Below are 11,642 nucleotides of genomic sequence, written 5' to 3' on the forward strand. Positions count from 1 at the left end.
CAAGAGCAGTGTACTGGAGCGTGAGACTTTGAGTCCGGGCGATACAATTGGGGAGTAAGACCAATACCTCGCCGAGGCGGGACAGTTTTTAAACGTACTGTATAGTAACTCCCAGGTTTTTTAAATTTTCAAATATGGTAACCCTAGGCTGACAAGACTTCTTGGTGCTCCACATACTGAGTCACTCCGATACAGTCAAGTTTCAATGACGATCGGTGGCCCAAGATGGCCTTGTAGGCTGTTTCTTACGTCAAGATGCGTAGCCAGTGCCAATTTGCTCCATATGTGTGCTACACGACATATGACGACAAAGGAAAGACAGAGAGCGAGCGAATTATCAAATTGCCGCTAATTCTTCCACTTAGAAGAGCATTTATATGCAAAGTGTACACTAGAGGTTGTGACAGTCAATTACGATACTGAATATCCTTCAATTACTGTTGCTAATTCTGCCTCGTTTACGATACAGCTGTGCATACGTAAATTGTGATGCAATCCATAACCACTACCCACGCTCACATTTCCTTTTAAATCTAAGTAAGCGTAGATAAATAAATGCAAATTCTATGAAACCACAGCTGATATTTTAATGATGTACATTAAACAGGCCTGATGAGAGACGTGAGAGGGCCACACTCATTTCCAGATTGATACTCCCGCTACTTTTACTACCGTAAATAAATAATGTGGTTTCCAGTACCGGTACTTGGGATATGTTTTCTCGCGTGGTAATAATAATAATAATAATAATAATAATAATAATAATAATAATAATAATAATAATAATAATAATAATAATAATAATAATAATACCGAGCGAGTTGGCCGTGGGGCTAGGCTCTCGCAACTGTGAGCTTGCATTCATGAGATAGTGGGTTCGAATTCCATCGTCGGCAGCCCTGAAGATGGTTTTCCGTGGTTTCCAATTTTCACACCAGGCAAATGTTGGGGGCTGTACGCTAATTAAGGCCACGGGCACTACATTCCCAATCCTAGCGATTTCCCATCCTTCCGCTCTCTGCTTGTGAATATTGTGTAATGATCGTAATAAAATTACTGCGGGAAAGAAACAAACCAAAATTCAATATGCAATATGCAAAAGAGTTCATCATTTCGCTCCGTTGTTTCCTTCTGTCTTCCGACCAGATGTTTTTCTTTTCGTCCTTCTGGTAACCCTTGAAGTCTCTCGCGAACCTTATGAAAATTATTCCATCTTGTGGCTTCTGTTTATTTCAATATCGTATTTTCGGTGCCTCTGTAGTGTAGTGGTTAGTGTAATTAGCTACCACCCCTGGAGGCCCGGGTTCGATTTCCGGCTCTGCCACGAAATTTGAAAAGTGCTACGAGGGCTGGAACGGGGTCCACTTCGCCTCGGGAGGTCAACTGAGTAGAGGTGGGTTTGATTCTCACCTCAGCCATCCTGGAAGTGGTTTTCCGTGGCTTCCCACTTCTTCTCCAGGCAAAAGCCGGGATGGTGCCTAACTTAAGGCCACGGCCGCTTCCTTCCCTCTTCCTTGTCTACCCCTTCCGATCTTTCCATCCCCACGCAAGGCCCCTGTTCAGCATAGCAGGTGAGGCCGCCTGGGTGATGTACTGGTCATCCTCCCCAATTGTATCCCCCGACCCCCCGACCCAGAGTCTGAAGCTCCAGGACACTGCCCTTGAGGCGATAGAGGTGGGATCCCTCGCTGAGTCCGAGGGAAAACTCAACCTTGGAAGGTAAACAAATTAAGCAGAAGGCAAACCTAAAATCGAACCCCGTTCCTCTGGGTAAATGGGCAGACTTGCTACACCTCACCAGCTGATTATTCAGAGATAAAAAGATGTTTGTTAATGACGAAGAAAAACATATAATATGCTACAAGCCTCCGTGGCGCAATCGGCTAGCGCGTTCGGCTGTTAACCGAAAGGTTGGTGGTTCGAGCCCACCCGGGGGCGGTGTGCTTTTAAGGCTTTACTTTGGCTACAGTGAAATAATACTTGAATGCTTAAAAGAGGTTATGTTTTCCTGCAATTTCAAATGGAACGAGGTGTATCGAATGTACCGATTGCAAATAAGGTAAGATGATTGATGAGGACATCCTCCGCGACTGCCGTTCTTACAATGGTCGTCCATAGCATGACAAAACGAGTGTTTCAGAAGACGTGTCTGACAGTTTCCTCGTTTGAGCTAATAAAATATCATCAGAGTTGGGGAGTAATTGTGTAGAAGTAATCGAAATATAGGTAACGAATACTTTCTAAAGTAGAGTAGAGATGAGTTCGATTCCCACCTGAGCCATCCTCAAAGTGGTTTTCCGTGGTTTCGCACTTCTCCTCCAGGCAAATGCCGGGATGGTACCAAACTTAAGGCCACGGCCGCTTCCTTCCCTCCTCCTTGTCTATCCTTTCCAATCTTCCCATCCCCCTCACAAGATCCCTGTTCGGGGCCAATGACGCTAGATGTTAGCCCCTTTAAACAACAAGCATCACCGTCAAGCAAGCCCCTGTTCAGCATAGCAGGTGAGGCCGCCTGGGCGAGGTACTTGTCTTCCTCCCCAGTTGTATCTCCTACCCAATGTCTCACGCTCCAGGACACTGCCCTTGAGGCGGTAGAGGTGGGATTCCTCTCTGAGTCCGAGGGAAAAACCAACCCTGAACGGTAAACAGATTAATAAAGAAATAAATAAATTAAAAAAGAAGGAAATAAATTAATTTTTACTCGTAATTTTCTTCTTGAGTCCACCTCTGTGATGTAGGGGTTAGTGTGATTAGCTTTCACCCCCGGAGGCCCGGGTTCGATTCCCGGCTTTGCCACGAAACTTGAAAAATGGTACGAGGACTGGAACGGAGTCCTCCCAGCCTCGGGAGGTCAACTGAGTAGAGGGAGGTTTAATTCGCTCCTCAGCCACTCTTAAGTGGTTTTCCATGTTTTTCCTCTTTTCCTCCAGGCAAAAGCCGGGATGGTACCTAAAGGCCACGGCCACTTTCTTCCCTCTTCCTTGTCTATCCCTTCCAATCTCCGCACAAGGACCCTGTGTTCAGCATATTAGGCGAGGCCGCACCTGACTTAAGGCCACGGCCACTTCCTTCTTCCTTGTCTATTTCTTCCAATCTTTCTATGCACGCACAAGGCCCCTCTTTTCAGCATAGGGGGTGAGGCCGCCTGAGCGATGTCCGAGCGCGTACCGACACCGCGCGTAGTCCAATGGGTCTTTTGGGACCGCCGACCTCCTTTGGTTCTTTGTTCCTATACTGCTGGTAGGTTTCCTCTTCTTGTTTCAACTGATTTTTCGTAGGCGACTTTCCCTCGTCATATTGTGAGTTTTGTCAAAGTTGTAGTTGCTCCTGGCGACTGGAGCCTTTAAGGTCCAACTTCCAGTATTTCAGGGAGCCGGTGCGAATGAGGCGTGATTGAAATATGGTGGTGGGATCCATTGATTTGTGGGCGATGGGTGTGTGAGTACTAGCATTTGGAGGCGTTTGCCATCTGGCTAGCTTGAGGTCTAGAGGAGTTGTTAGGCGTGCGAAATTATTGTTGTTGTTGTTGTTGTTGTTGTTGGTGGTGGTGGTGGTGGTGGTGGTTAGGTATACAGTGTTTCTGGGTGGGAGATGGTCTTGGGTTGGAGCACTTGGCTTATGTTGTGCTGGTTAGGAAGAAGAGGTGACATTTTAGAAGCTCAATAGTGGGGATAGGTTGTGAAGAGCGCTTTAGGTTGTGTGTGAGAGGGGGGGTTGAGATTTAGGTTTAGTAGTGACGGTGGTTGGTGGTTTGATGGTTGAGGGTGGCGCAGGTGTTTGCTCGCGACGTAGTGAGCTGTTATTGCCGTTTTAAGGAATGGGAAGCCTCGGTAAGAAGCAGTGTGAATGCCTTTACAGTTGGTACACTTGACCTGCTCTCGTGGGACTGGGCAGACGGTGTGGTGGTGATGATCACCGCATATATTACAGCGGGTCTCTTTGGGGCAGCTTGCAATGGAGTGATTTAGCGGAAGACAGTTGTTACACATGACAATTAGAGAAGATTGTGGGCGAGGTTTGTTAAGATTGGTGCGGGTTCGATTTGGGGTAGGTGCAGATTTGCTGATTGAGGAGAGGGATATTTCAAGTTGTGACATGGGTATTGCTTGAGAAGTTTCTGACTGTTTGGATTTCCTTCGGTTTGGTTTTTATAGGTTTACTTTTGGCTTCCTTGGTTTGCGTATAGACTGGCGGGTGTGTGGAGGTGAGGTTTGAATGCTAGTGTCCTCTAAGGGTAGAGAGGAAGTTTGAGTGCTGGTGTCCGTTGAGGACAGCGGAGGGTCAGTTTGAGTGGCGCATTCCCAAAATGAGAGATATTCCTATACGAGTTATTCTTCTTATTATTCTGGCACTACTGGTTCTGGGTCTTGGAGGGAGTCTGAGGGTTGTATAATTATAAGGTGGGGGATATCTGGAAGTGGAGTGAGACTATGAAGTACCGTATGTCATTCAAGAGGAATTCTCGGATAGGAGTGATCTTTAGCATGTTATTGTGAGATTCTTCTATTACTGCAATATGAGTTGGAATTATGTCTGAGATGTCACCAAGTATTGCGCACCGGTTCATGGGCACAGGTCCTTGAATACCAAGAGGGATCATGGCTATGCTGCATTTAGGTGAAACGGAGAATATGGAGTTATTCTTGACATATCTGAATGGGTGTTCAAAGTATAGGTCTTCCAGATCATGGTGGGAATGAGTTGCGGAAATGGATTTGTGTGAGAGTGCAGGCAACGGGGATCGAATGGAGTGAGAGGGAGATTGACTTGGAGAGGAGAGAAACTGGGTAACTCGTATGGAAATTTCGTCGATGGCTGAAGTGTCAAAGCTTGGGAGTTGAACAGGGGCCCGGCTAGTCGATCCACCGGGCTTGTTCTGGTTTCTGAGTTTATAAGGCATTTAGAGAGATTTTCTTGGCAGGAGTTTGTTAGGTAGGGTTGGAAGGAGTGGGAATGAAATACTGGAAAGGTCAAACACACTTGCGGACCGGGCTGTATGAATTTCAACTTGTTGCCGGAGTCGTGTCAGGCCAGTTTTGTACGTGGATTGCGCCACGGGCAAGGCACGAGCTCAGGACACCAAGCTGATCTGACAAATTGCTCTGAGGCCACCAGGGTGGCTAGTGGCTGCAGTGGTCTCCGTTGACTGTGCGCAGCTAGCGGCTGCTAAAGTCCTCTACACACGTTCAATTCGGCTTGTCAGTTCGGCTTGTCAGTTAGAATTGACAAATCTAACTGACGCAGCAATCACATCCACACGTTCAGTTTCGTGTGTCAATTCGATGTGGTTAACTCCAAAATTTGGTCGTGCTTGTGTTACGGAAATTGCAACTTAATGTTTTCGGACGATGAGTTATTACTGATGTATGGTGCAGTGGCTTGTGAAAATAAGGCGTCAATTCAAGCGGAATGTGTGGGTTAAAGACTGGCTCTTAAAACGAGCCCATTACTCCCATGTTAACCTTTTTAAAGCTTCGGTTTCACCCCAAGGATTGGTCTAATTATTTGCGGATGAACGAATAAACCTATCTAGATCTGCTGTCCCGTATTTCTCCGTTGATACAGGACACTGTTAACGAAGATTTGGACATCATTGGCATCTCTTGATCCGTCAGGAATAACAATTGATCGAAGTACCATAGTTTAAGTAAATACCCGTCGTCTGCACTCATTCAACTAACCAAACTGTCTGTTTTACACAGTTCTTTACGAAGCAGTTTTCAAACTGTTTATCTTCTTTGTCATTAGTGTTTTGTTGGCAAGAGGATCGATCTCTTTAACTTTTTGTACGAGCTTTGCTGCCTCACGTTTCACTTTATGATCATCTTTGGAGGTAAATAAATGTACATAATAAACTATTTTAATCAAAGCCTGGTGTCACTTGAAAAAGTGCTATCAATGTACTGACTACGCACACGGCAAAAATTACACGGGACACTTGCCAATCACTGGTGCGCATGCGCAGAACAGCTGATTTGAGGAACTGAACTGACGCTCCCACACATACGATCAATTCGGCTTGCCATCAAGGCGATGTGTCAAGCAAAAATGATGAACTTCCATCATGCCATCAGTTCAAATTTCTGTCTCGAGCTCATTCATCATTTGAACAAACTTTTGCATACACACGGTCAATTCGGCTTGTTCATATCGAACTGACAAGCCGAATTGAATGTGTGTAGCGGGCTTTAACGGCGAAGCTGTCCTCTTGGCGGTAGTGCTGTGCGGGGCTAGCGGTTGCTAGCGGCGATGCTGTCCTCTTGGCGATCGGTGAGCTGGAAGTCTGGGTTTCCTGTACCGGGTTTCGGGGCAAGCTCTCTCCGATGTGCTCCCTAGCGTGGCTGCACGACGAAGGATGATGGGCGATGCCCTGCTCTTCCACCCCAGTTATATTTCCCGCACCCACAACCCGAAGTCTCACGCTGCAGGACACTGCTCTTGAGGAGGTAGAGATAGGATCCTGCGCTGAGTCCGAGGGAAAAACCAACCATAGACGGTAAACGGATTAAATAATAATAATAATAATAATAATAATAATAATAATAATAATAATAATAATAATAATAATAATAATAATAATAATAATAAAATAATTTACTTCTTGAAATAATATTGTAACAAGGAAGGAATGCAAGAAGATGGGATCTTGATAAGTTGAAAGAAAAGAGAGTGTTGGATTGTTTAAAGGAACATGTCGCACAAGGACTAAATGAAAAGGCTGATGGAAACACAATATTTGAAGAGTGGATAGTCCTTAAAGAATGAGATTACTAGGACCGCTGAAGACAAATTAGGAAGAAAGGTAAGATCAAGTAAGAATCAACGGATAACTCAGGAGATATTAGACCTGACTGACAAACTATGAAAATACAACCCATGAGGAACTCCTTAGAGGACAAAGATATAGCTCGGATTATAAATGATTTTTGACTATTGTTAACGAGCCTTTCAGAGTTGCTAACCCAGTGTCCTTAATAAATTGGTTATCCAAATTAAATTTCTTACAAAAGTTGTGAAATATGTGAGAAATGGTGCCTCTTGCTCCAATCATCAATCCTAATACTTCAGCATAATTTGGAATTGTAGGCTCATATCATATCATATCATATCATATCATATCATATCATATCATATCATATCATATCATATCATATCATATCATATCATATCATATCATATCATATCATATCATATCATATCATATCATATCATATCATATCATATCATATCATATCATATCATATCATATCATATCATATCATATCATATCATATCATATCATATCATATCATATCATATCATATCATATCATATCATATCATATCATATCATATCATATCATATCATATCATATCATATCATATCATATCATATCATATCATATCATATCATATCATATCATATCATATCATATCATATCATATTTATCCTTGTGCATATCATGTGGCTGAGTAGATGATGCCTCGGTTCTAATTGCGAGGTCTATTATGAGCCCATTTCTTGAGCCCGGTGGTAACTTATAACTATCATGTCAATCCGGTGGCTTGACCCAGCTTGAGACAATCCATGTACCTCCTCGTAGACTGTGTATTGCTTTCCTCTTAGGACGTCACCAATCATAGACCTTATGTGATGATATCGTGAATTCCGTAGTGTGTCATTAAACCCAAGAGGTGACCAAGTGCTTCACTCTCACTGTGGCAACGCGGACAGGTAATGTGTGAACTGGAAATAAATAAATAAATAAATAAATAAATAAATAAATAAATAAATAAATAAATAAATAAATAAATAAATAAATAAATGAATGAATAAATCAGAGAAACACAACCTGTAGCTATATTTCTGCACAAGTGAAAATGTTATACTGAATTACGTATGCCCAGTCAAGACAAAAACTCTGTTCCATTTCTTTATCTTTCCATCTGACGAGCAGTACGCCAAATATTTTAGTGGACTCCCACAAGTGTCAATTGAGGATGACGCGACGAGAAGGGAAGCGGATGCGTTCTCGCTAACGCATTGCGCAGCCGAGCGATGGAACACACCTAATAAAAGTGCTATAGACTTGCTTCGCACTGCTTAGCAAGGTCACATACATTCCGTGCGTAATTGGCCCATTGGTAAGGTTCGAAGAGTATTTCCATGTTCCGTATTTATGTCCGCTATGCAGATGACATTCATTGATTTCCTTCAGAATAAAGGTCAAGGAGACATTAGAGACGGAGTTCGGTCAACAGTCCAAGTAAGGATCGTTATTCTTCCAAATGGAAATCAACTAATTATCAACCTCTGTGTCTTATAATCTGCCTGAAGAATGTCTACCCTGTTGCTTGATACGGGGTCGGGGATGAGGTGAGATGAATTTATATGGCAAGTTTTTACGGCCAGATGCCCTTCCTGACGCCAACCTCAGGTGAAGGGCTAATGAAGGTGAAATGAATGACGCTGAATGGAAATTGGGTAAGGAGGCGGAAGGAATCGGCTGTGGCCTATAAATAGGAACTGTCCAGGCATTCGCCTGGAAGTGAAAATCATAAAATAAAATAAAAATTCTCAGGACAAACACTGGCGGGGTTCGGAACAACGCTTTTTCCGAATCCAGAACGTAGCTTCATATCCTGAGCGCGTTGACACGCGCGACCACGCCGCTCAGTAATCTGCATAATAATAATAATTACAATATATATGTGTCCGCCTCTGTGGTGTAGTGGTTAGTGTGATTAGCTGCCACCCGCGGAGGCCTGGGTTCGATTCCCGGCTCTGCCACGAAATTTGAAAAGTGGTACGAGGGCTGGAACGGGGTCCACTCAGCCTCGGGAGGTAAACTGAGTAGAGGGGAGTTCGATTCCCTTCTCAGCCACCCTCGAAGTGGTTTCCCAATTCTCCGTCGGGATGGTACCTAACTTATGGCCACAGCAGCTTCCTTCTCTCTTCCCTGTCTATCCCTTCCAATCTTCCAATCCCCCTCCCAGCAAGGCCCCTGTTCAGCATAGCAGGTGAGGCCGCCTGGGCGTTGTACTGGTAATCCTCCCAAGTTGTATCCCCGGACCCAGAGTCTCACGCTAGAGAGAGGTGGGTAGAGGTGGGATTTTTCGCTGAGTCCGAGGGAAAACCAACCCTGGAGGGTAAACAGATGAATCACGGAAATCCACTTCGAAGATGGCTAAGATGGGAATCGAACCACCCTCAACTCAGATGACCTGCAGAGGCTGGGTGGATCCCATTCCAGTCCTCGTACCACTCTTCAAATTTCGTGGTGAAGCTGGGAAACTATTGTCTGAGATGCCTCGAAAGTCGGATTTTAGGTTGTAAACTGAACATACCAAATCGATGTATAACTGTTCCTGTTGCCCTTGATCGTATTGTTCTTGTTCTGTATTTTAATGTAAGATTTTTAGTCGTGTATGGGAACTGCAAACTGAATATCAACATAATTTACTTGTATCAATGTCATGATTCATGCATGCGCACACCACACACACACAAGCACCTTCTTGTATTCTATTATAATTTTGTATCTATAACACCCCCACCCCCTTGGCGGACCCTGGCTACATGCATCATGGATGCATCAAACCAGTCTATGGACATATGACCTAAACAACAACTCTCATTACTCTACGTCTGGAAGACTTATATCCCGATATCTCCGTCAGAATCGATAGGCCAATTTTGCTTTCCGTACTTGTTTATAATATTCTGCTGTACTGTCCTTGGACGGCATTTTCAATTGAAGCAGTATATCAGATCGTGCATACTGACAACGCTGCAGGCATATCCACGAAGATTTAAACTAAAAGGTCATCAATGTAATATGTTCTCATAAATCATAATGAACTATCGCTTCAATAGCTAATTTTATAATTTTTATCACATGGATCACTGAAGTAGGTTGGTTCACGAGTGGGGTCACTAAGTAAATACTCTCTATGTGGATATTGTTAAATGTCTATACGAGGGCCTTTCTCCATTAGAATATACACTGTCAGTTTCTCGGTGCTCAAGACATGTAACTACATTCGGAAAATCAGTTATTTTGTTGGAAATTGGTCTCCACATCAGATAAAATCATGCTTGAATATAGCACTGTCCGCCTCTGTGGTGTAGTGGTTAGTGTGGAACGGAAAAAAACATTTCGAGGATGGCTGAGGTGGAAATCGAACTCCTCTTTACTCCCTCCCGAGGCTGAGTGGACCCCGTTCCAGACCTCGCACCACTTTTTCAAATTTCGTGGCAAAGTTGGGAACCGAACCCGAGCCTCCGGGGGTAGAACCTAATCACACTAGCCACTACACCACAAAGACGGACGACGTCAAAACAGTCTTTCAGGTGAACGTCTAACATGGAGGAACGCATCAAGTTTTACATCATTTCATTCCAGAAAGTAACTGTTCACACAGGGACGTACAGTTACGAACATACTGAAGATTTTGACAGCTAGTCTGATTAACCGCAGAAACCTTTCTCTATACTGCCGTCATCGAGGTAACGTTTATTGGCTGATGCTACCGCAGACCAGCGAGGTGGAGATATCAAAGTAGTTCGATAGCCAGTTCATAGCACAATGCGATCATATATACAAAATGTCCAAAATATAATTTCCCAAATAATTTAAGTCAGTCAAATATGTAAGAACCGATTTGTATGCACTGTCTTTAAGATAATCAAGCAATTCTTACTGAGCAGTACCAGAGACGCAAGCACTCATGCTTGACCCGTCAAGTTGGATCTTTAATCTCTATGACATCGTCCGCTCGCGAAGGTTCAATTGCTTGGAGCAGTTTACTTGGTGTAGTGCCAAGACATACAGTACGTATTCAATTCTATTTCGTTTCTCTGTCAGCTAAAGCTTTGCTCTGTCCACGTACATTTTCATTTTTTAATTGTATCAATGAACGAAATAGGTTACTAGAAATGATTTTTTTTACAATTGGCTTTACGTCGCATCGACACAGATAGGTCTTATGGCGACGAGGGGATAGGAAATGCTAGAAGTGGGAAGGAAGGGCAGTGGCCTTAATTAAGGTACAGCCCCAGCATTTAACTGGTGTGAAAATGGGAAACCACGGAAAACCGTCTTCAGGGCTGCCGACAGTGGGGTTCGAACCCACTATCTCCCAGATGCAAGCTCACAGCTGCTGGCTCCTAACCGCACGGCCAACTCGCCCGGTTACTGGAAATGAGAACCTTAATCTAAATACGAGCTCTTTCAAGTTTTCACTTGAGACAAATATCGTTGTTTACTACGTACAAATATCTCGAGACTCCTGTAAAATTATCTTCTGTTCCTCCTTGTTGTTACGAGTTTGAGCATTAGTAAAACTAGTGAAGTCATTATTTGGACAGACTTTGGAACAGAGTCGTTAACAAAATAGAAGAAAACAGAATAATATGTTTATCTTTCCATAGTTATCGGACGCTCTGGAGTGATCTAGAAGAATATTACTTTTGCCTCAGTTATATTCAGTATACGTTTTCAAATGATTCATCTGTGAGAGGGAATGGAAAGAAATACATAAGCATTTCTTAACACATAATTCAAAACCACTTTGTAATAACAATGACGTATGACCTCTGGAGAGGGCTGATGCGGGTCTTTCAGATTGACTCCCTTGGACGCCCTGCGCATCTGTGAGGAT

General features: G+C 43.6%; 1 non-coding gene across 1 annotated transcript; it reads left to right on the forward strand.

Annotated features, from left to right (window-relative positions):
* Positions 1–1,864: 1,864 nt before the first annotated feature.
* TRNAN-GUU (transfer RNA asparagine (anticodon GUU)) lies at positions 1,865–1,938 on the forward strand. Its single transcript has one exon. It is a non-coding gene; the product is annotated as a tRNA-Asn (tRNA).
* Positions 1,939–11,642: the final 9,704 nt, after the last annotated feature.

The sequence above is a fragment of the Anabrus simplex genome, chromosome 3 (assembly GCF_040414725.1).
Source record: "Anabrus simplex isolate iqAnaSimp1 chromosome 3, ASM4041472v1, whole genome shotgun sequence".
Lineage (NCBI taxonomy): Eukaryota > Metazoa > Arthropoda > Insecta > Orthoptera > Tettigoniidae > Anabrus > Anabrus simplex.